Source organism: Nycticebus coucang, chromosome X (genome assembly GCF_027406575.1).
Source record: "Nycticebus coucang isolate mNycCou1 chromosome X, mNycCou1.pri, whole genome shotgun sequence".
Classification (NCBI taxonomy): domain Eukaryota; kingdom Metazoa; phylum Chordata; class Mammalia; order Primates; family Lorisidae; genus Nycticebus; species Nycticebus coucang.
In genome coordinates, this window is record NC_069804.1 from 5,748,980 (window position 1) to 5,772,205 (window position 23,226).

Below are 23,226 nucleotides of genomic sequence, written 5' to 3' on the forward strand. Positions count from 1 at the left end.
AGTCCTGTTTCTAAGAAAGTACTGCTCTGAAAGGTGTGCTGAAAGATCTGTTGTGAATTTAATTATTATTAGATAGATCACGTAGATCCCATGGTTATCAGAGAAAAAACGCTTAGTTTAGGTTTGGCAACCAAATTGGATATTCTTTTTGTGTTATTCATTTTTATTAAAAATTACACTGGTTCCTTCATGCAGAGGAAACACATTTGTAAGAGTTGCCGACTGATTTTTCTGCAATGCTAAGGAGCTGCATTTTATCCAGAAAGTGACAGCTAGCACCGTGTCATCCGTGTCCTTCCTCTTGGAGACGTGGACTTCGGTGTCTGCAAACAGCTCCATGATACACGCCATGTCCTACTCTGTTACTGAGGACTCTACTGTGCTTTTCAATTCCTTAAGCTCTGCTCTATCTTTCCTCAGGACGTCTGTATCTTTGGTTACTTTGTCTTTGTTGATTGATTCATTGGTTTTCTTCTTTTTTTTCTTGAGACAGAGTCTCAAGCTGTCATCCTGGGTAGAGTGCAACCTCCAACTCTTGGGCTCAAGCAATCCTCTTGTCTCCGTTTTTCTATTTTTAGTAGAGACAGGGATCTTGGTTTTTGCTCAGGCTGGTCTCCAATCTCAGACAATCCACCCGCCTCGGCCTCCCAGAGTGCTAGGATTACAGGTGTGTGAGCCACTGCGCCTGGCCTACTTTGTCTTTAACTAATTTCTTGATACAACTTTTGGACTGTTTTTTTTCTTTTTAATTATTTTTATTTCTGTCTTCTCCTCAGTTCCAGTGATCTTATTTGCCATCCATATTATGGATTGTATTTCTGACATTTCAGCAGTTTCTCTGTGTGTGGAATTTTCTGCTGTATCTTCCTTATAATCTCTTGGGGGAGTTAATCTCTGATTGTTCATGTTGCCAGAATTCGTCTGCTAGTTCCTCCCCGTGACTATTTTCATCTTCTTTTTTTATATCATTTATACTTTTTGTAGTTGAAATGATAGGTTGTCCCCAGATAGTTCTTGAGAGAGAATCAAATTTAGAACCTTTGGGAAACACTGCACAGGCCTATTTCGCAACTAAAACTGGTGGAGTGAGACTGGATCAGGAGGCCCCAGGAGCTGCAGCTCACCCCGCTGGCTACTCATCTGGAGCTTGTGCTGGTGGCCTTTCCCCTGCAGCCTGGTGAAGCTGCCTTTGCCGACTACCGCTGTGAGGGCGGGCCTGGGGAGGTCGTGCCGTCCACGTCTGTCCTGCTGTCAGCCTGTCCTCTAACCCATTCCAGTGAGTGACAGTATTTCACTGGAACCTCTGCCTCACAAACATGTGCACCGCTGTGATCCTGCCCCCACCAGGGTTAGCTGGAGGGGGAAATCCACAGGCAGACCTGCTAATTCTGCCCCTCACTGCTCCAATAGACCCTGATGGTACAAAGTTGCATAAGGAGTGCAGGGGCAGCTGGAGAACAAGACTCCGAGGACTATTCTGACCGAGAATTCCAGTTACTCACTCAGGCAGCGTGAGCAACACCCTCTCAAACAAGTTCAGAGGGTCACCAAGGGTCCCTGGGCACAGACACCAGGAATGACTCTCCAGGGGTCATTCTCCAGCAGGAATGAGAGCCAGGAGAGACCACACCTCCCTGCACCAAAGCTAGCACTGCAGCGCCACGGTTTCCCCTGGGCAGTGCACGCTCAGGTCACGCTATGCAAGGGCCTCTTGGAGATTTCACTGAGTGCTGCGGCCTCTGCAGAGGGCAGTGCTTCGGGCAGTGCTTCAGGCAGTCGGAGAGGTGCAAGGGTGGGCTGTGGGCTCACCAATGAGGAGAGAGGATTTGTTCACTTCTGTGGCAGCCAAGATGGGGACTGGACTCAGAGTTGGAAACTCCCAGGTTCAGGACAACCGGGACCTCTCGACTCCCTCCGGCAGGATGAGGTGAGAAGTCCTTTGTTCCTGGCTCACTGGTGGAAATCCCAGGGCGGGCCTTCGGGTTGGGAGAGGGGTCTCCACCACCTTGGGCACCAGGCACCTTCAGTCTGGTCCCCCCGCACTGATCTCTGTCCTCCCTCCTCCTTCTCGGCCTCGCAGCTTGTCGCAGTGGGATGGTGGGCACCTTCATTTCTTCTCCCCGTGCTCAACTCCCTACTCTCAACTTCTCCGAGTTCACTGCAGTCCAGCGTTTCTCCCTCTGGACAGGAGCTCCTGGAGAAAGCTGCCTCAGTCGGCCACGTTGCCCTCTTTCCCCCCGGGCATTCAGCTTTCTTCATGTTTGTTGTGTGTGTGGAAGAAAACATGATTTCTCTTCTTTCCTTCATAGAGTGTTAGTCAGTATGCTCTGCTGAAAGGTAAAGTCTGATTAACCAGAGAAAAAGGCACAGAAGTTTATCGAGTCTGCTGTGCACACCACCCAGGGAAGCCTCAGTCCTGGAGTTTTTCTCTCTCCAGGCAGTACCTTACAGGCTGCTTAAAATAGTAACCCACAGCCATAAATCTCATACAGTCACAAGACAGAGAGGACGGCACCTGTGGGCTCCCAAAGGGCAAGAAAACGTGACAGGGAAAATTTATGGGAAGAGAAAACTCTGCTCCGGAATCCTCTGGGTCTGCGTCTGAGTTGAGGCAGGCAGACAGCGGGGTGCGAAGACCCTTGTTTTTGTGAATTGGTGTCCTACCATCAGGTAAGCAGAGGGAGGGGCACACTGTCTGTCCCTGCAGGTTAACCACCGTCAGCTCAAGAATCCTGAGTATTTTAGAGATAGACATTTTGTTTTCCTTCATGTATACAAATTGGCTCATCTGCAGCCACCCTCCTGGCGTCGTCTTGCGTTTTGTGTGTCCTTCTCGGATGTTTGCGCCATCTCACCCAACCCATCGTATCTACTGTGAAGACTGTTGGCCCTGTTTTCTTGAGGTTTCCAGCTCTGTATGACCTTACTGTGCAAGGAACTTCTGTCTAGAGTCCTGCATCACTGAAGATGGGGTGGCTGTGCCTCCCAGTGCTATTCTGTGTCAAGCATGTTAATGGCATCCTGATCACCAAAACCCAGGACGGACCACAGGAGGCTGTTTGGGTGTTGGCTTCGAGGCGGGTGTGAGGGCAGCGGGATGGGGGTTAGCAGTAGAGCTGTTCTATTGGCCCTGGGCACCAGACTGAGCTCTAGGGTGGATGTCCCGTGAGGTGTCTTCCTTATTGGTCTTTTGGGGTCCAAAGACCATCCCATGACAGTGACCTTTATATTTAGAGTGAACAGAGCAGATACTTTTGATGATCACCTGGATCAGCATCGAGTCACCGTTCTGGATCTGTGTGTGTTTCCATAATAGTTTTAAGAGATGGAATTCAGTTTTAGCAGATACTTGGTATGGGGGGTGGGGTGTGTGTGCACACGTGCGTGCATTTCCTGTAAGGAGAAACTGGTAAAAGTGAAAATCAGTATTTTCTTTCCATGGGTGAAGTTTCCTAAGTGGAGAGTACTTTAATTTCATTTTTATGAATAATATCTAGACTCTCTAAAGAGTTAGCCAAAAAATAATGCCAGGTGGCCTCACATTGGAATTTGACAGTGGTCGTGTTTTACAGTTTTCTCTATAGTTTTACTAAAAGTTCTCTTTTGCCATTACTACTTAAGTCTTAACGGCCGTAAGGGCCTCAAATTGTGTCTTCAGTCAAATACTGCTTCTACAGAAGAATTTTTATCACAGGTCAAGTCATCTAGAGATAGACCCATAAGAGTATGTGAAGCTGGCCTGGGAACAGACCCAATCTGGCTCAGACCAAATCTCCATGTAGCTGTCCCAGTGAGAGACTCTCTAATCATATTCTTTGCATATAGTGGGAATTTGTGGAGTCATTTGTTCCAGCTAAACACAGACCCCCAAGATTGGACAGACTTGTGTCTGAATGGTGGCTTCCCGTCTGATGAGAGCATTGTATAGAACCTCACTGAGCCCTAGATTTTTCATGCTGAGGAGTTGGGTGATAGCTGTGCTTCTATAAGGATCAAATACAAGAGCACCATACCATTCGGCATGCAAACCAGGGTGCCCCTGAGAATGAAAGGAGGGTGCTGATTCTGACGATGTCAGAACAAGTATTTGTGATGAGCTGCTCCCAGTGGCTGCGGGGTTGCAATATGCTGTGGTCAGTCTTGCCTCTTCCATGAAGAGTCTACTAATTGTCTTCATTGCCATTTATAAAAAACACACAGAGCTGGACCTAGTGCATAATAGCGATGCATAAACACTGTTTATCTGGTTTTTCCTACTTGAGAATCTTTAGTTTTTCTGCTCCGAGTCACATTACTTGTTGAGTGATTGCAAGGAGCACTCAGTGCAAAATTGGTTACTCTGGCAGGTCTCTCTTCAGCTTCCTTTTCTTAACCTTCCTGTAAAACCATCGCTCCAAAGCCTTGTCGTGCTCAGTGAGCGGCATCACTGCCTCTGGACACAGGTGGACCTGCTGTCCGCCTGGCTGTCTCTGTACTTCAGTGGGAATCCGGTTCACTGCCGTCCCTCCCCTGTTCCTTTTTAATGTCTCCTGGCCGGTGGGATGAAAGGGATTCACATGGCCAGGCAGAGTGCTGAGGAGAATAAGGTATTTTTTCTCAGCATGTACATGGCTGCTTTATTTTGAACGTCAGTGTATGTCAACGTTATATGCAAGATTCTCACACAATGGAAAGTTTCCCATAGTTCAAAAAACTCAAGTTAGTTGTGGTAATTGCTGTGTTGGTGTGAAAATCTTACATTACAATGTATCATATATGCGTGGCTATTTTACATGCAAGTGTGGCTGCCCCAAGTATCGTTGGCATTTTTGTAATACATGGAAAGAAATTGAAAATGAACAAAACACTAAAAGGTGACTTAAGATACGACGTGTTTAATAAGCTCTTGCAAAAAAACAAAGTGGTTCACTGGGGGATCCAACCAGTACCTACAAACCCAGGCTTATCTGCAGTATATCACCATTTGGGATAATTTTGTGCTCAGGGAAACTCATCAAAGTATTTTGCAGCCAGGTAAAGGCCACTTCCACTCGTGGACTTCCCTTCTGTATTCTGTTTCTCCAAATCCTGGGCAAGTGTGAAGAGCCCCCTAAGCCTCACTGTTCTTTTGGTGAAAGGGGGAGGAGACAGTAGCCCCTAATGGGAGTGAGGGAGGCAGGGACCGTTCAGGGGTCCCTGGGATGCTGTGGTGAAAGAGGGAGGGGACTCTAGCCCCTAACGTGGGTGAGAAGGTAGGGGGGCAGGGATCGCTCAGGGCTCTGGGAGGATGCTGGCCCCTTTGGGAGCAGGCTGGACTGGAATCTTTCCTCCTGTCTCTAGAGCGGATCCCCCTACCTCTACCCTGTCCCCCACCCCACAGGGAGGAAACCCTGTGTGTACTAGGCCAACAGGTTCTCAGGCCCTTCACGGAAAGTCAGTACCTGGCAGGGAAGGAGAGTAGTGTAGGGATCCTCACCCCGTTTCCCCCTGCACGTCCCCTGGGAAGGACTGCTCCCTGGACCGCTCACGGGTCATCATAGGCTCCGTCCAGGGAATGCCCCCTCCTTCGGGTGTTGGGGTGGTACCAGCCTTGGGGGCCAGCCCTCTCCTGGCTCCCCTGCTCCTGGTGTCCTCACTGCTGGCCATCTTTTTGGTAAATCCCCCCAGTTCTCCTATTTGGCATGCATCTTATCTTCTCTGCTGGGACTCTGTGATGGATAGTAGGTCTTTGTTGGCACCCTCCTACCCCGCTGCCAAAAAAGTGATGACATCTCATTCATATACCACAAGGCTGTCCCACAGCAGAGAAGCCAGAGATGGTAGTTTGGAGCTCGTGTGCTTTGAAAACATACTGGAATATGTTGCTCCTTCAAGCTGAGCAGTAACTAAGTCATCAGAGTCACGGGTGGCATTATCCACCTGCAAGTGATAGTTATGACAGGGGCATCTTGCGGGCTAGGGCAGACCCGGCCTGCACTAGTTATGACAGGGGCATCCTGTGGGCTAGGGCAGACCCGGCCTGCACTAATTTTCATCCACATGAGATAAGTGGCTTCTGATTTCTGATGGAAGCTGAACCACCAGAACGACCACCATGGTGTGATTCTGTAGCCTATAGAAATTCTCATAGGAAAGGAAGGTTTGTTTCACATAAAAACTCAAACACGAACAGGGCTCCAACCCCTTGAGCCCCCAGAGTCTCCCCTCAGCCAAGCTTGCTCTGAGTGGTGTCTCATAAAAGAACAAATGTGAACTTAGGAGATACTTTTATTCAAAAGGATTATTGTGAGTCCAAAATGCTGTGGCTGTACAGTCCACAAGCTTCTCAAAGGCCAGGGTCAAATAGGTTTTCTATTATTGAGTGGAGTAAACAAGCCTAGGAAAAGTCTATTTTAAGTAAGAGGAAAGTCAAGGTGACCTGATATGACAGTAGATCAGAGAATATTTCCTCTGAGGCCGGCCAGGCCCCAGGAGGGGCCCCCTGTGAGCTCAGGCTATCAGCAGACCAAAGCTCAGGGTCGTGGGAGAAGAGGGGCAGTGGGCCCAGGGTTTGACTGGTGGGGATGAGTTGTGCAGCTAACCATTTCTAAGACAAAGGGTGAGAGTTTGGAGAGTCAGCCTCTGGCTTGGTCCTAGAAAGGCACATTCTAGTCTTTTCTAGATATACAGGGAAGGCTTGGGGCGTGGTTCTTTGCAGTCAGCCATTTTCCAGAGCACAAAGGGTGCAAAGTGTCGAAGAAAAGTGTGTGTAGTGGCACTTGTCAAAGCCTGGTGAGGAAGGCTTTCTGCAGAACATCGCAGAACATCACAGTAGCAGGTGCAGGGACAGTGGGGATGAGGTATTGCAGTGTTGGAGAGAGATTTGGCTCTACTCTAAAAACAGCTGGGCAGATGTGGAGCGGGGGGTGGGGAGGAAGTGGGTAGAAAATGGCTAAGAGGAAACATCAGGGCTAAGGGGGATTCCTGCTGAACTGAAGGACAGCATTCTAGCTGAAGCCAGGCCAGGGTGACCAGACTTCCCCTGGGAGGGGAGAGGGGAGATGAGTAACCCGATCATATAGACAGGGTAATCTGATATGGGCGGGGGGGCTTCTTGAAAACACTGGATTTTACAGAGAAGTGCAGACATACGCTTCAGAGAAGGCTCAGGAATGTGACTGACGTTGGTCAAGCAAAGAGTCTTTATCAGAATGTTTTCTTAACCTTTGCCATTTTCCAAGATCATAGGCTCGGGTGTAATTCAGCCTTGTCAGGGGCATGGTCTCAATCTAACAACCTCTTTTTCTGTTTGTGGGGCTAGTGGTTGGGCTGCACAGCAGAAAATATTGCAGAAGTCCCCCAAGAGAATGCTTGCTGAGCCTGGCACGTATATGCCACGACTGGGGTCCTCGGTCCCCAGGGACACAGACCAGGGCCAGTCTGTGGGCTCCTAGGAATGGAACCAGGTTGCAAAGCTGGGGGTCAGGGTGACTGAGCCAAGTCTCATCTGTATTGGCAGCAATTTCCTGTTGCTCATATCACCACCTGAGTTCTGCCTCCTGTCACCTCAGTGGCAGTATTAGATCCTCAAATAGCAGCACAAATCCTACCATGAACTGGGCAGAATCTAAGTTGCAGGCTCTTGACTAGTTTCTAATGCCTTCCTCTGTCCATGGAAAAATCATCTTCCATGAAACTGCTCCTTGGTGCCAAAAAGGTTGGGGACTGCTGCTCTGAGAGACGTATTGTGGCTATAAGGTCAGCAATCACCATAAAGCCCACTGGACAGTCTGCATGTCATGGCCTGGCCCTGGGGTCCACTTGATAGTCTGCACGTCACAGCCTGGCCCTGGGGTTTGCAACCTTGGCCCTGGAGGATTTCCAGAAGGCAAGATGAATTCAGCTTAGGTGCATTTTTTTTTTTTTTTTTTTAGGGACAGAGTCTCACTTTTTCACCCTCAGTAGAGGCATCACAGCTCACAGCAACCTCCAACTCCTGGGCTTAGGTGATTCTCTTGCCTCAGCCTCCCGAGTAGCTGAGACTACAGGCACCTGCCACAAGGCCTGGCTATTTTTTGTTGCAGTTTGGCCAGGACCAATTTTGAACCTGCCACCCTCGGTATATGGGGTCAGTGCCCTACCCACTGAGCCACAGGAGCCACCCACAGGTGCAATTTTATACACCTTCCAGGGGTGTCCAGCCTTTTTTCTTTTCTGCCAAGCATTGAAAGAATAAGAGTTGTCTTGGGCCACGCAAATAATACACAAATGAAAGCTGATGAGAAAAAGAAAAGGTCCATGCATGGTTTTTTGTGAGATCACAGATAAGAAAAACAGTCCTCAAATAATCAGCATGCAGCCCGTGGGCTGCAGGTTGAATACCATTGCAACCAAAGCTTAATCCGACAAGAATAGCTAAAGTTCCTAATTGACCCAGACTCTGAACCCCCTAACTTCTTAGTCAGTGGTCATCTTGGCTGTACCTGGTCCGTGCCTCTGGCCTGCACCTGCCATCTGTCTTACAACAGCACAGCTACATCCGACTGGTGAGTGTTAGGCGGGTCCAGATTCTTTTCTGACTCTCATCAAATCAGAACGGAGAAGTCCTTCCAGGAAACTGCTTCACTAGCAGCACCTAAAACCCCCAAATGGAGGCAGCTGGGCGGAGGCTGTGTCCTCCTCACAAGCACAGGTGGCCAAGTTCTGGGCACAGACCAGACCCAGCTGTACTGGGACGTTAAGGAGACTTAGGTGGGCAGAGCTGCTTCCGGAAAGAGAGCACTTTGTGTGAATATGCTTATTAAACTGACATGGGCGCAGATAGCGCCACGGGAGGACAGGTGGATTACATTGCAATCCCCTTCATCACAGCTCACCTCCCTGAGGACAGGGGCAGAAGCTGGAGATGGTGACGGTCAGAGCCCTTTGAGCTGGCCAGGCTGCCACCTTCAACCTTCAAAGAAACCAAGTGGGGAAGTTCAGAGCAGCTCCTTGTCTGAGCTGCGTGTCCTCACGACATGTGTTATGTTATTGTTGCTTAAATCCATGTCGCTTGGTAATTTCCATCGATCATAATGATTTTCTGAGAGGCTTAGCCAGGGAGGGTGTAGGAGGGGTTATAGATGGGGCTAATTAGTAAGATGCAAATGGCTTTTGAGGCTGTTTCAAAACGTCTAAATGACCTGTAATTAAATAATGTTGCCAGACTGTTTGTTAGTTATCATCCTCCTATCCAGTTTATTTCGTCAGGAGATCTCCTCCTCCATCTAATAGGGCATTGCAGCCCCATGTTGTTCACAGAGTGACGAGGAGGCTTGTTTTGTTGATACTGTTCTTGTTTTGTTGGGTTCCTTTCTCGGTTGGTGTGATTGTATGTTTTCTTTCTGCTTCCACGCGTGTCTGGTGATGGGCTTCCTTTGGGCCTTTGGAATCTTCTGGTTGGGAAGGATGCCAAGAGCCACTTTGTTTAAACTCCCCGATTCTCCATGAAGTAATCCCTTGTGCACTATTCCTGACAGATGGGGTCTTTCTGACCCCTGCCCACTCTCAGCGTGGGAAGCAGGAGCTTTCACCAGCTGGTCACTGTGTGGTCCGGCAGCTCTTCTAAGTTCCTGGGTTTTGTTTTGGGTGCTGTCCTCGCCCTGGCTTCCTAGACAACACCTAACTCCTTCCTCTCTTTCATACGTAGACATTTGTATATATGAAGGGACTACCTAAGGCTCTAGGTGAAACGCTACCAATTCCTAAGTAATCAGGAATGCACAACATTTTTTGTCTTTCAGCATTCTGTAGTCTCTATCTCTCTTAAATCCCAGTGCTCTGAACTAAGTAACATTCCAACTCTGGTCTCACTCAGCGTAAGCTTGAGTGGGACTTAACTTTTTTGTCTCAAAAACATCTCCCTATGAATATTAATGTATAGTAAATTCTCATTAACTTTAGCCTTCTAAGTCACTGCCTGACTCAACTGGCTAAAATTGTTTTGTAGTTGATTAAAGTCTTATTTCCTTGTCTTCTTTAACAAGTCTGCCACATCTGAATATGATCATCATTGTGCCTCTGACTGTGTTCCTTAAATGAGTAGATGGTACGTTTTACCCGCTGCATTAAATTCCGTTGAGTTTTCGTCTTTTGTTCCACTTATCAAGGTCTTTCTGAATCTCTATTCTCTCCCAACACACCAGCCATCTTCCACACGTTGGATAAATATTCTAATAGCCCCTTCGTACAGATCACTGATGTAAATTACTAAGAAATGCAGAGCCATGTAGCTCAGTTTCAGAAATCTTTACAATTTGGTACAACTCTTTAATCAGCGCTCATGTGGAACATGTGTTTAACAAGCTACAATTTGTAGATGTTGTAACATGAGATTGTTTAATCCTGTGCTTGGAGGCCTGTTCATCCTACTTGTTGATATTATGTGTAGCAAGAGGAGCTCTGGTAGCATTAGCTTAGAAGATAGAGGAGGCCAGCATCGTTCCTGGAGAGGTCTGGGTGGAACCAAATGGTCACCACTTACCTTCAAGTGCACACAAACCTTCTACAGAAATATTAATTCAGGAATCTTATGCCAGAAAAATTTTGAGTTAACTAGTCTTTAGTTTCTAATATCTTTCTTTCTTTTTAATCTGTGGTTGTTTACAGGATGTCATCACACTGTGTGGGCCGCTGTGGACATAGACCTCATACCTAGGGGCCAGGTCATGTTTAACCTAAGACAGTGAACAGAAACTCCGTTTCTTGTTTTATCCAAACTTTTGCAGTGTTGTTCATTTCAGAATAGAGGACGCCATCCTAAATTATGAACGAGCAAATGCCTGTCTTCCTTTCAGCCTGAGAGTTTTGGTTTGCACTTCTGATTCCAGACTAGGTCAACGTACACATTTGTATCAAAACTCCCTTTCAGCAGAAGGTGATTTTTGAATCTCTTCCTATTTATCTTATTAATTGATTGGCTAAGTCTATAGATATTGTTTATCTGAATAACAATACTGATGAAAAACAACTAAGATGCTTATAAACAGTGATTGCTTTTTTAATCTTTAAAAAATATTTACTTTCAGCAGTCTTGATTGGGTGAGTGGCCGTTCTGGTCAGCTCACCATTGAAGGGGTTCCTAGTACATGGGGCTTTAGTGCTCCAACCATGACAATGCAGGAAAATTAAAGTGAATCAGCCCAACAGTCCAACACAGCAAGCCTTTTCAGTCTATAGGGAACATTTATATGTATATTGAAGTATCCTTTTTTTTTTTCCAGTGACAGTGAGAATTCAAATTCATGAACTGCTTAATAGTTTAAGTATCACCAAAGGAAAGGAATTAAAAAAAAAACTTTTAAAAATATAAATCTAACGGAATAGTAAATATTCTCTTTGTAAGCAAAAAGAAGAGCCTGTGGCCGTAATTCTATCAATAATTCTATTCCCAATATTTTCCTTTTCTTAATTTTGTATAAATTCAAATGACTTTATTGAGTTGTTTGAATTCTAGCTGTGAAGGAAGTTTGAGATAAAAGCAGTGCCGTGCAGTGGTATTAAATGCCTTTACAGGAATTCGTCTTTCAAAGTCATGCTGTTTGTTATCGGTTTTTCTTTTACTATTGCTTTTGAAGAAAATTCCAGAGGGAATTAAATGTATTTTTTTTAAACTAGTGGAATCCATCTGAAGACACAGACCATCTAGACATCTGTCTTCTGCTCTTTGTCCATCAAGGAAATACCCTGAGATGTATGACAGCACCGCGGAGACGTGTGGCTGTGGGCTGATAGAGAAGAAGAAAGGAAAAGAGGACCACCCCCTGAACATCTCCCCCGCACCCCCTGAACATTGCCCCCGCGCCCCCTGAACATCGCCCCCCTGCCCAGGGAGTTCTCCTAACAGTGGACCCCCCTGAGACAGAAAAGCTTTGAGTAACACAACCAGGCTTTGACAGGAGGACCACCTGATTTCAATCTCTGATCTTTCCACTCAAACTCCTCAATTTTTAAATGAAAAAAGTAGCTTTCCTAGACTTTTTTTTTTTTTAATAGTAGACAGCTTGTGACTCGAGCAGGAATTAAAATCTAATGGCCTACAAAGCAGTGAATAATTGAGTAGCCAGTAGCAGTGAGTGGAGAAGTAGGCTTAGTCTCTTCTCAGACCACTGTTAGGACTGTCCTTAGAGTCACACATTTAACCTCCCTGGACTTCAGCCCTGTAACCTATGCAATAGATTGAGTGTCCAGGTCCTCCCCCAAATTCCTATGTTGAAATCTTCACCCCCATGCTGATAGTGTGAGGAGGTGGTGCCTTTGGGAGGTGATAAGGTCACGAAGGTGGGACCTCAAGGATGGGATCAATGCCCTTATAAAGGGCTCTGATCCAATCACCTCTTTCACCCTGTGAGCACATAGCAAGAAGGTGCCATCTGGGCCAGGGAGTGAGTCCCCACCACTCACAGCGTCTGCCACCCTGGGATCTTCAGCCTCCACAACTGTGAGAATAAGTGTTGTCTGTGAGCTGTTTGTTCTATGGTGTTCTGTTGTAGCAGCACAAATGGACAAGGACAGCCTATTAAATGAAGGAATTTGCCCACAGGATCTTCCAGACCTCTGCTGGGCTTTAGAACTCTGTGGTTGTTAGAGCCTTCCCCGTTTGCAAGCTCGTGTTCCCTACTTGGTAAACATCTCTGTTGCTCTCTGACTTTATTTCATTCATCCTGGCTTCCTTTCCCGAGTCTGTTCTTCTCATGCAATTTACTCTGTACGGCACTTAGAATTGCACCGGGGGGCCGTGGAAGATACCCTTCAAAAGATACTTGGCTGAGGGTGCAGGAACAGCTGGGAAGACCACAAAACTTAAAACTGTAGGTCAGGGCTCGCACTGTTTCTGGAGGACTAGAGCATCAATCCTCCCTGTATTCCCACTGTCTACTTCAGCGGGTCTCAACCTGTGGGTCGTGACCCACAGGAACTGTATTAAAGGGCCACGGCATTAGGAAGGTTGAGAACCACTGGCCTAGTTAAAGGCAGTCTCACTTACAGATCAACCTTTAGATAGATGCCCTTTTGCTCACTGGACTAAATGTGGCTCAGATTCAATAGCAGGAGATGTAGAGGGGGTGCTGTAAGAACCCCAAAGCCAGAATGACTTGATGTTGTTTCTTGTCTCAGAGGCCCCCTGCTGTCTGCCTGGTTGAAAGATTTGCTGGGAGGATTTGGAGACTTCGTATACAGTGGAACGCATGGCTAAGATTTATTTCAGCAAGAGTTATAGACCACACCAGCTAGGGGAGAAGGTGTAGGGGGGTAAGGCCTGGGCCAGTCCAGGCACAGGCTTGCAGGCCTCTCTCCCAGACGAGTCACGCAGGACGCACTTATGCCTATAGCAAGGAGTTGCCAACGATTGTGAAATGTTGCCCAGCAGAGGAGCCCGCTGGACACTTGACATCTAGGGTCTTTCTTGGAGTCTGTTCCCGTAGGCCCCCTTTGCCTAGCACTGCTAAAATCACAGACTCCCAGAAGGAAAACAGATGTTCGGCACCTGCCGCATTGTTTACACAGGCATTTTAGGTAGAGAGAGCCATTCTTGTTAATCCTGGGAAGGGCAGAACCCTCCCCACACCCTAAGCCCAGAAGCCAGCCAGGCGCCAACCTCGCAAGCCGCCTTTCTGAGGAGGGCAGTCTAGGGTCTGCTATCTTATGTCTGTCTATTTCTAGAAAGTGTTTTGTGTTTATTATCTTTTTGTAAGGAAATAAGCTTTGCCACTGTGAAGTCCCAGATACATCTCAGAATATAAAAGCTATAGGAGAATCTTGGAATTTAGCTCATGACTTCACTTTACAAATAAGGAAGCCAATCCATTCTTTTAAAATTTTATTATTTTTAGTATATTTTTATGAGATATACATGCAAAAAAAAGAGTTCAATCTTCGGTGTTCCCCTTGGTAAGTGTGGACAATTGTAGTCGTGCATATGATCACAGTCCAGGACCAAACACGAGCATTTCCATTCCCGGCTCAGGGCGTGTGACTTCCCCTCCTCTGAGAAACGCCCCCACCAGGCGCAGGCACCCTGGCCAGTGTCACTGCCGGTCGGCAGCCCCGTCTGAGATGGGATGCATGCAGGGTGCATCTTTTTGGTGCCCTGCGTCTTTCACTCAGGATAATACCTTTGCAGGTCCTCCGAGTGGTTGCGCTGCCAGCACTCTGTTTATTTTTCTAGCTAAGTAGTGTTACGGGGCACTCCTGCTCTGCCGTCTGCTCGCCCTTTCTCCTGCTGACAGATATTTGGATTGTTTCCGGTGCAGGATTACTGTGACTATGGCTTTGGATGGATATACAGTTGCATTTCTCGACATTCAGTAGTAGTAAGAAACATGTATATTTAATTTTATAAGAAACTGCCAAGCTTTTCTCTAATCTTAACGATTTTATTTTATTTATTTATTTTTTAATTTCCTGATTTTACACATCAACTTGTGATACATGAGCATTGCACTTGGTCTGAATCTTTGCTGACATTTGCTGTTGTCAGAGTTTTTTGGTTTTTTAGCTGCTGCAGTGAATGTAAAAGAGTATCTCATGGTGGTTTTTATTTTTATTTCTCTCATGACCAATAAGGCTGAACACCTGTTTGCTGATTGGTTCTTTTTATTACCATATCTTATAGAAAGCATATATTCAATGATTTATCCACTTCATTATGTTGTTCTTTTTATTACTAATTTGTTCTTTTATATACTGGAAATAAATCCTTTAAAGATAGTTTTCTCACAAGGATCTCCCTGATGTGTGGCTTACTTATTCAGAGTTTTTTTAATGTCTTGATTTTTTTAATTGAATGTTTCTTTTAATTAGTTTAAGTTATCCCATTCTTCTCTTAACAATCACGCTTCCATTTCTAAGTGATAAATTTGAAGCATCTACAAAAGTAATCATCTCTAAAAAGAAAAGAAAACATTTCTGGTAGCTCATTGTTCTGTTCTAGTTACTGTATTAGCCTTGTTCAAATTGTGGTTTTTCTTTTTCATTTTACCATAGCAAGCTTTATTTTCTGCCTGATCAGAGCATTATGGATGTTCGTATTATTAAGAAAAGTTTTCAAGTGCATAATATAACTGAAAGTTTTAGAATAGACATGAAACGTGAAATAATGAGTCCTGACCTTAATCTTTGCCATCGTATTGTTCCATGCATGTAATGTGGTTTTAAAAAAAATTTGATTATGATAAGAATATTATATATGAAATCTACCCTCTTAAATTTTTAGGTATTCAATATAGTATCCTTGGCTACTGTTACAATGTTTCACAGTAAATCTTTAGAACTTATTCATTTTGCCCAATTAAAATTTTATGCCTTTTGATTACTGACTCCCCATTTCCCCTTCTTCTAGCCCCTGGAAACCACCGCTCGACATTCTGATCCTATGAATTTGACTATTTTAGATGCCGCCCATGCATGGGCCCATGCAGAATCTGTCTTTTTGAGGCTGGCTTGTTTCACCCCGCATCACGGTCCTGGGGGTCCATCCAGGGTGCGTCTTGCAGAATGTCTTTCCCATTGTAGGCTGAATAGTCCAGCGATCTCTGTGTGTGCGCCCTGTTTCCCTCATCCATTGGTCTGTTGATGACATGGAGGTTGTTTCCAGGCCCTGGCGACCGTGGAGACTGCTGCGGAAAGGAAGGGAGTACAGGCATCTCTTTGAGATCCTGATCACGGTTCTCTTGGATGGAGCAGCTGTGTTCCCCGAGGTGGGGTTGCTGGATCATACGGTAGTCCCATCTTTGATTTGGTGACGTGCTTAGACGCTGCTGTCTACGCCTTTCCACAGTGCCACCAACAGTGTGCAAAGAGTCTCTCCATAGCCTCACCACCCCTTGTTACCTTTTGTTGACGGCCCTTCTGACAAGTGTGCAAGGCATCTCACTGGCTGTTGGTTTGCATTTCCCTGATAACTAGGGATAGCGAGCATCTTTTCTTGTGCTTTTTAGGCCATTTTTTTTTCTTTTTTTTAAATTTAGAACCTGGAAATAGTTTAGTATATATTTTTTGCCATGTGTATCTCTTCTTTGAAGAAATGTCAGATGAAGTCTTTCCCCCCATTTTTTTTTTTTTTTTGTAGAGACAGAGTCTCATTTTATCACCCTCGGTAGAGTGCCGTGGCCTCACACAGCTCACAGCAACCTCCAACTCCTGGGCTTAAGCGATTCTCTTGCCTCAGCCTCCCGAGTAGCTGGGACTACAGGCGCCCGCCACAACGCCCGGCTATTTTTTGCTTGCAGTTCAGCCGGGGCCGGGTTTGAACCCGCCACCCTCGGTATATGGGGCCGGCGCCCTACCGACTGAGCCACAGGCGCTGCCCTTTCCCCCCATTTTTAATCGAGTTATCTTTTGTTATTAATTTGCAGGTGTTCCTGATGTATTTTGGATAAATGGTTATCAGCAATATGGTTTGCAAATGTTTTCTCCCCTTTTCCTTCTCAATCTCTTATTGTTTCCATTGCTGCACAAACCTTGTTACTTTTATGTAGCTTTATTTATTTGTTTTTGCTTCTGTTGGTGGAAGCCTATGGTATTTCTAAAAGTGTCTTAACATGAGTAGAGATTCTTTGTTCCTTTTACCTTTCACTCTTTATATTTTAATTTGGGTAGTTTTTGTTGCCCTGTTTTCAAGGTCTGTTTCTTTCCTTTCTGAGATGAATTCTTTGCTTCTCATGTTACATGTGTTTCTTGTTGAATCTAGTGCTTACAGCTGTTTCTTTTGTATTTTCATCTTACCCCTGGAATTCCTCATCTCTTAACACGTGCTGTTTCCGTTTCCTGCTGCGTTTGGTTATACATCCCTTCACATATTTAGTATTGATGTCTTAAAAGCTGAATGTGATAGTTTTAACATTGGTACGTCCCGCACTATTCACCTGTCCCGTACATACATATTTGTGTGTGTATACCTGTGTGTGTTTGTATGTACATACCCAGATGTGTTGGTACGCACGGACGTGTAGGAGGGACATTGAGTGTAACAGAAGAGTGGAGACAAAGTCAGTCATATTTTTCCTTAGAAAGCATGCTCTTTATCTGTCTGGCCCTTGGTGGGCTGCTGGGTCAGGAGCTGTCACCTGTTACAAGGTTAAATAGATTCCACTCACCCCCTTGGTTTCACAGTGTTTCACAAGGGCCTCCACACTTTGCCTTTGGCAGAGCAAAGGATCTGGGCATTAGTGACGCTTCAGCAGGTAGCTCTCCCTGCTAACTTGTTGGGCCTTTGAAGAGTCCCCCTTGTTCTCCATGCTGCCCACAGTTGGGTATCACAAAGTCACACCCTCGCTGGGGAGAAGGGAAGCTGGGACACTCGCGTGAGGCTCAGACTGCCTTGGAGGGATGACCTTGTGGCCCTGCCCCAGCAGTGGCACAGCGGGTTCCCTGTCTTTGCACTGGAGAGTTGTGCCGCAGTACCTGGGAGCACAGGTGCCCCTCTGACAGGCTGAGTCCCTCTGCCTGGGCAAAGCGTCCCGTGGTGGGACCGCTGGCCATGTGCTTGTTCTGTGTTCAGTGTTTGCAGAAACCGCCATGCTGTTCTCTGTGGCGGCTGTGCTCATTCATATCCCCACCCACGCTGCTGCCTGTCTAGGTACGAAAGCATTTGTTTTTTTTGAAGTCTCTATGTTATACTTTCTTTTTTTTTTTTTTTTCTATGTTCTACTTTCAAAGCATCACAGCCACCTGCACCTTCACAATCTCTGAAGAAACAGCAGCTTCCCTATCACATAAGCCCATCTTCTTCCATGGAAGGCTATACCCAGGGGACACAAGGGTACTCTGTGGTATTTGCCTAGCAGATCCTGGAAGGTACAAATATCCAACATGCTTTTCGTCCCTGTGAGGGCCAGAGGGAAATGCTGCAAACAGGATGTCCCTGTGGGCAGAGCGACGCTCCTCGTTGTCCTTGGTAGGACGTCCTCTGTGGGCAGAGCGACGCTCCTCGTTGTCCTTGGTAGGACGTCCTCTGTGGGCAGAGCGATGCTCCTCGTTGTCCTTGGTAGGACATCCTCTGTGGGCAGAGCGACGCTCCTCGTTGTCCTTGGTAGGACGTCCTCTGTGGGCAGAGCGACGCTCCTCGCTGTCCTTGGTAGGACGTCCTCTGTGGGCAGAGCGACGCTCCTCGCTGTCCTTGGTAGGACGTCCTCTGTGGGCAGAGCGACGCTCCTCGTTGTCCTTGGTAGGACGTCCTCTGTGGGCAGAGCGACGCTCCTCGTTGTCCTTGGTAGGACGTCCTCTGTGGGCAGAGCGACGCTCCTCGCTGTCCTTGGTAGGACGTCCTCTGTGGGCAGAGCGACGCTCCTCGTTGTCCTTGGTAGGACGTCCTCTGTGGGCAGAGCGACGCTCCTCGTTGTCCTTGGTAGGACGTCCTCTGTGGGCAGAGCGACGCTCCTCGTTGTCCTTGGTAGGACGTCCTCTGTGGGCAGAGCGACACTGCTCATTGTCCTTGGTAGGACGTCCTCTGTGGGCAGAGCGACGCTCCTCGTTGTCCTTGGTAGGACGTCCTCTGTGGGCAGAGCGACACTCCTCATTCTCATTGTCCTTGGTAGGACGTCCTCTGTGGGCAGAGCGACGCTCCTCGTTGTCCTTGGTAGGACGTCCTCTGTAGGCAGAGTGACGCTCCTCATTGTCCTTGGTAGGACGTCCTCTGTGGGCAGAGCGACGCTCCTCGTTGTCCTTGGTAGGACGTCCTCTGTGGGCAGAGCGACGCTCCTCGTTGTCCTTGGTAGGACGTCCTCTGTGGGCAGAGGGACGCTCCTCATTGTCCTTGGTAGGACGTCCTCTGTGGGCAGAGCGACGCTCCTCATTGTCCTTGGTAGGACGTCCTCTGTGGGCAGAGCGACGCTCCTCGTTGTCCTTGGTAGGACGTCCTCTGTGGGCAGAGCGACACTGCTCATTGTCCTTGGTAGGACGTCCTCTGTGGGCAGAGGGACGCTCCTCATTGTCCTTGGTAGGACGTCCTCTGTGGGCAGAGCGACGCTCCTCGTTGTCCTTGGTAGGACGTCCTCTGTGGGCAGAGCGACACTGCTCATTGTCCTTGGTAGGACGTCCTCTGTGGGCAGAGCGACGCTCCTCGTTGTCCTTGGTAGGACGTCCTCTGTGGGCAGAGCGACACTCCTCATTCTCATTGTCCTTGGTAGGACGTCCTCTGTGGGCAGAGCGACGCTCCTCGTTGTCCTTGGTAGGACGTCCTCTGTAGGCAGAGTGACGCTCCTCATTGTCCTTGGTAGGACGTCCTCTGTGGGCAGAGCGACGCTCCTCGTTGTCCTTGGTAGGACGTCCTCTGTGGGCAGAGCGACGCTCCTCGTTGTCCTTGGTAGGACGTCCTCTGTGGGCAGAGGGACGCTCCTCATTGTCCTTGGTAGGACGTCCTCTGTGGGCAGAGCGACGCTCCTCATTGTCCTTGGTAGGACGTCCTCTGTGGGCAGAGCGACGCTCCTCGTTGTCCTTGGTAGGACGTCCTCTGTGGGCAGAGCGACACTTCTCATTGTCCTTAGCACTGCTCCCCCAAAGTCTCCCAAAGAAGACTAAGTGTGTCCATACATCCCACCGTCATCTCCTCCTCAGGGCAGATGCGTGTTTGAGTTGGTTGCTGCAAGGCACTTCTCTGGGCTCAGCAGGAGAGGAAATGAAGGGACAGAGCCAGTGAAGGGGCAGTGGAAATACAGGCCGGGCAGAGGCTCCCTGGGAGGGGCACAGGGTGGCCAGGGAGAGAGCAGTGAGCCCATAGGCAGAGGCAGCCGGGCTCTTAGCCTGCTGCAGCTCTAGAGCAGTCTCTGGGACCCTGGTGGGCCTGTTGCTCTGTGTACAGAGCTGGAATTTGTGAACTAATCAATGACTTCAAATCCATGCATTCCTCAGACATTTTGAGGATGTGACGACCCTTCTGATCCTCATGGGAAGTTTATTGTTCTCGAACTTGAATCTTCTATAGAAGAGAGATGACGTCAGCTCACCCTCTGTCAAATACCAAACTCTCAGTCTATGTCTCTACACGTTTTTCTTACGGAATCCTTCTGTACGTTGCTGTTATCAGCCAAGAGGTCACTGAAACCTGCCCTTGTCCCCCGTTTCTCCACATGCTGGGGTTATGAATTGTCTGTGCAGTGTTCTTCAGCACCAAGAACTCTGTGAGTACAGCGCCCCTGTCCCAGGCCAGAGAGGTGATTTTGAACCTGTTCACTTTCACCAGAATGTCGAGGACCGCTAGGAGAGCTATGGGATGGTCTTCTCCGTCACATTTGGAAAACTGTAAATAAGTTAAAGCATTATGGATGCTGTGATGAGCATGTAGAGTTGGAGGCTGGGGGAGTTTTAGTTCTGAGCAAGAGGGAAATGGTAGCTTGTGGGGAGCACACTTCACATGTTTGCGAGAGCGTGCGTGATAATGGGACAGCAGACAGACATTGGGGATGTCACCTGCGTGCATGGTTAAAACTGGAATCGCAACAGGAGGGTCCCATCTTTGAACTCACTCCAAAGTCTCCCAAGGGAAAATGAACTAACCCAGCAGGACCATACACCCAGGCGATAGGCTGTTATTATTAATTCCGGACGGCCTCCTCTGTCATCTGCGTCATTCACACAGGGAGCTTTGACTGTCCTTCAGAGGAACTATTTAGGAAACACTTAGTTTGCAGAAGCACAGAGAAGTTAAAGGAAATGGGAGAGCCGGCGGGGACATGCATCATCGGTCATGCACATTTTAAGTACAGTAGGCCCTCTGTACAGCGCTGCCCTGCCGTGAAACACCAAAGTGTGCTTTTTTCTTTAATTTGAAAAAATAAAATAAAATAATGGAGGGTAGTACTAAGATAATCTCTCATCTTCAAAGGCAGCCCACTTGTTACAAAATATACTTTTAACAAAATGATACTTTATCAAAGCTTCACGACATCGAATATCTTCCTGGGGAGCGTAATATAACCAAATATTTGGTTACTGACTGTGAACCATGTGCAGAGTGGGAAATTGCTGGTCTTCCTTTTTCACAGAACCAAGATACTAGATATTGATACCTAACTCTGCGAGATTCAGAGATTTAGGAGGAAGACCATGAAGCAGCCCCAGTAAGAATTTCTTTTATAAAATTTGGGAGGACATTGAAAATACTAATGTTTACAAAGCATTGATATTCACAGACATGAGCTGCAAGGCTACATCTCAATGGCTGTGTATGATCTCCATCCTGTGGTCTGTATAACCCGTGTCTGTAGCTATGGCTGTCCATCTATATATGAACAGAGACAAATCTATGTATGTTTGGCATTCAGAGTGGACGTAAAGTTCACGTGGAATTTATTATGTTAATTTGCACATGAACTTTATGGACACCCTGTGTATTAATATGTACACATAAAAGTGTATGTGTGCGCTATACGTGTTAATTTATATGTCCCATATAGGCACATAAAGATACATGTTACTGTGTATGTTACATATACAGAGCTATACACGGGTGCACCTACATGCACATACATACACAATCTATGTAATGAATACCTATTACAATATGTATGTTACAAAAGCAGAGCTATACACGGGTGCACCTACATGCACATAGATACACAATCTATGTAATGAATACCTATTACAATATGGATGATATATATGCAGAGCTATACACGGGTGCACCTATATGCACATACATACACAATTTATGTAATGAATACATATTACAAAAAAGTACTTTTTTCAGTTAAGAATTCACTGAGAAGAATAAGTTTTCATCTGTGTTGTATATAAATAAAATGTCTTATATTCAGAAGCAAAGACAGCAAAATACAGCTCAAAATAACCAAGCGTGTTTTTATTACCGTGAGTGTTATACAGTTTATTTCAAAGGACACTGATGTTTACAGAGTTTAATCCTGCAAATAGCTGAGAAAAGAACTTCACCAGGGTGGTTGGGAGTCCAGGACTGAAATTCCTGGTGGTTAACTATTTGATGTCTTATTTTCTGTGTTTTCTTTTGAAAACTTATGTAATTCTGGCCAAGTTCACTGGCTTGTGCCTGTAATCCTAGTACTCTGGTAGGCTGAGGTGGGAGATTGCTTGAGCTTGGGAGTCTGAGACCAGCCTGGGCAAGAGTGAGACTCTATCTCTACTAAAAATAGAAAAATTAGCAGGGTATTGTGGTGGGAACCTACAGTCCCAGCTATTCAGGAGGCTGAGGCAAGAGAATCACTTGAGCCCAGGAGTTGGAGGCTGCTGTGAGCTATGATGGCGTTACAGCACTCTAGCTGGGGCAACAGAGTGAGACACTGTTAAAAAACAATTAAACAGGGCTGCGCCTGTGGCTCAGTGAGTAGGGCGCTGGCCCCATATGCCGAGGGTGGCGGGTTCAAACCCAGCCCCGGCCAAACTGCAACAAAAAAATAGCCGGGTGTTGTGGCGGGCGCCTGTAGTCCCAGCTGCTTGGGAGGCTGAGGCAGGAGAATCACGTAAGCCCAAGAGTTGGAGGTTGCTGTGAGCTGTCTGATGCCATGGCACTCTACCCGAGGGCGGTACAGTGAGACTCTGTCTCTACAAAAAACAAACAAACAAACAAAAAAATTAAACAATTCATGCTTATTTGTCATGAAATAACCACACAATTAAAAAGTCAACTAGAATTATAAAGTAATTATAACCTAAACTAGAAAACTTCCAGCCACACCCTGCCCAGCCCCTTTCCAAGGTGGGTCTCTCACCTTTCCTATGAATGGATTTAGGAATGGACTCCTAGACTCTCACCTTCTCTATGAATGGATGGAGGAATGGACTCCTAGACTCTCACCTTCTCTATGAATGGATTGAGGAATGGAATCCTAGACTTTCACCTTCTCTATGAATGGATGGAGGAATGAACTCCTAGACTCTCACCCTCTCTATAAATGGATGGAGGAATGGACTCCTAGACTTTCACCTTCTCTATGAATGGATGGAGGAATGAACTCCTAGACTCTCACCTTTCCTATGAATGGATTGAGGAATGGACTCCTAGACTCTGACCTCTATGAATGGATTGAGGAATGGACTCCTAGACTCTCACCTTTCCTATGAATGGAGTGAGGAATGGACTCCTAGACTCTCACCTTTCCTATGAATGGATTGAGGAATGGACTCCTAGACTCTCACCTGTCCTATGAATGGATTGAGGGTCTGTGTTCCCCTCCTGCGCCCCTCTCTCCCCCCCCCCGTGTCATCCTGTTGCCACATGTCTGTGAACAAGTGATTTCATGGCTCAGCTTCACTTTCCTC

At 46.9% G+C, this 23,226-nt stretch overlaps 1 protein-coding gene across 5 annotated transcripts in view; it reads left to right on the forward strand.

Annotated features, from left to right (window-relative positions):
- The window catches only part of STS (steroid sulfatase), a 173,651-nt gene that overhangs the window by 50,263 nt on the left and 100,162 nt on the right, over positions 1–23,226 (forward strand). Inside the window, exon 1 of one of the 5 annotated variants that reach the window (XM_053579488.1) lies at positions 12,361–12,436. The exons of the other annotated variants lie outside the window; for them this stretch is intronic. The gene's annotated coding sequence lies outside the window, so the exon portion shown is untranslated. Of the gene's footprint in view, positions 1–12,360; positions 12,437–23,226 lie in introns of those variants that run through there. 5 annotated transcript variants of the gene reach the window in all.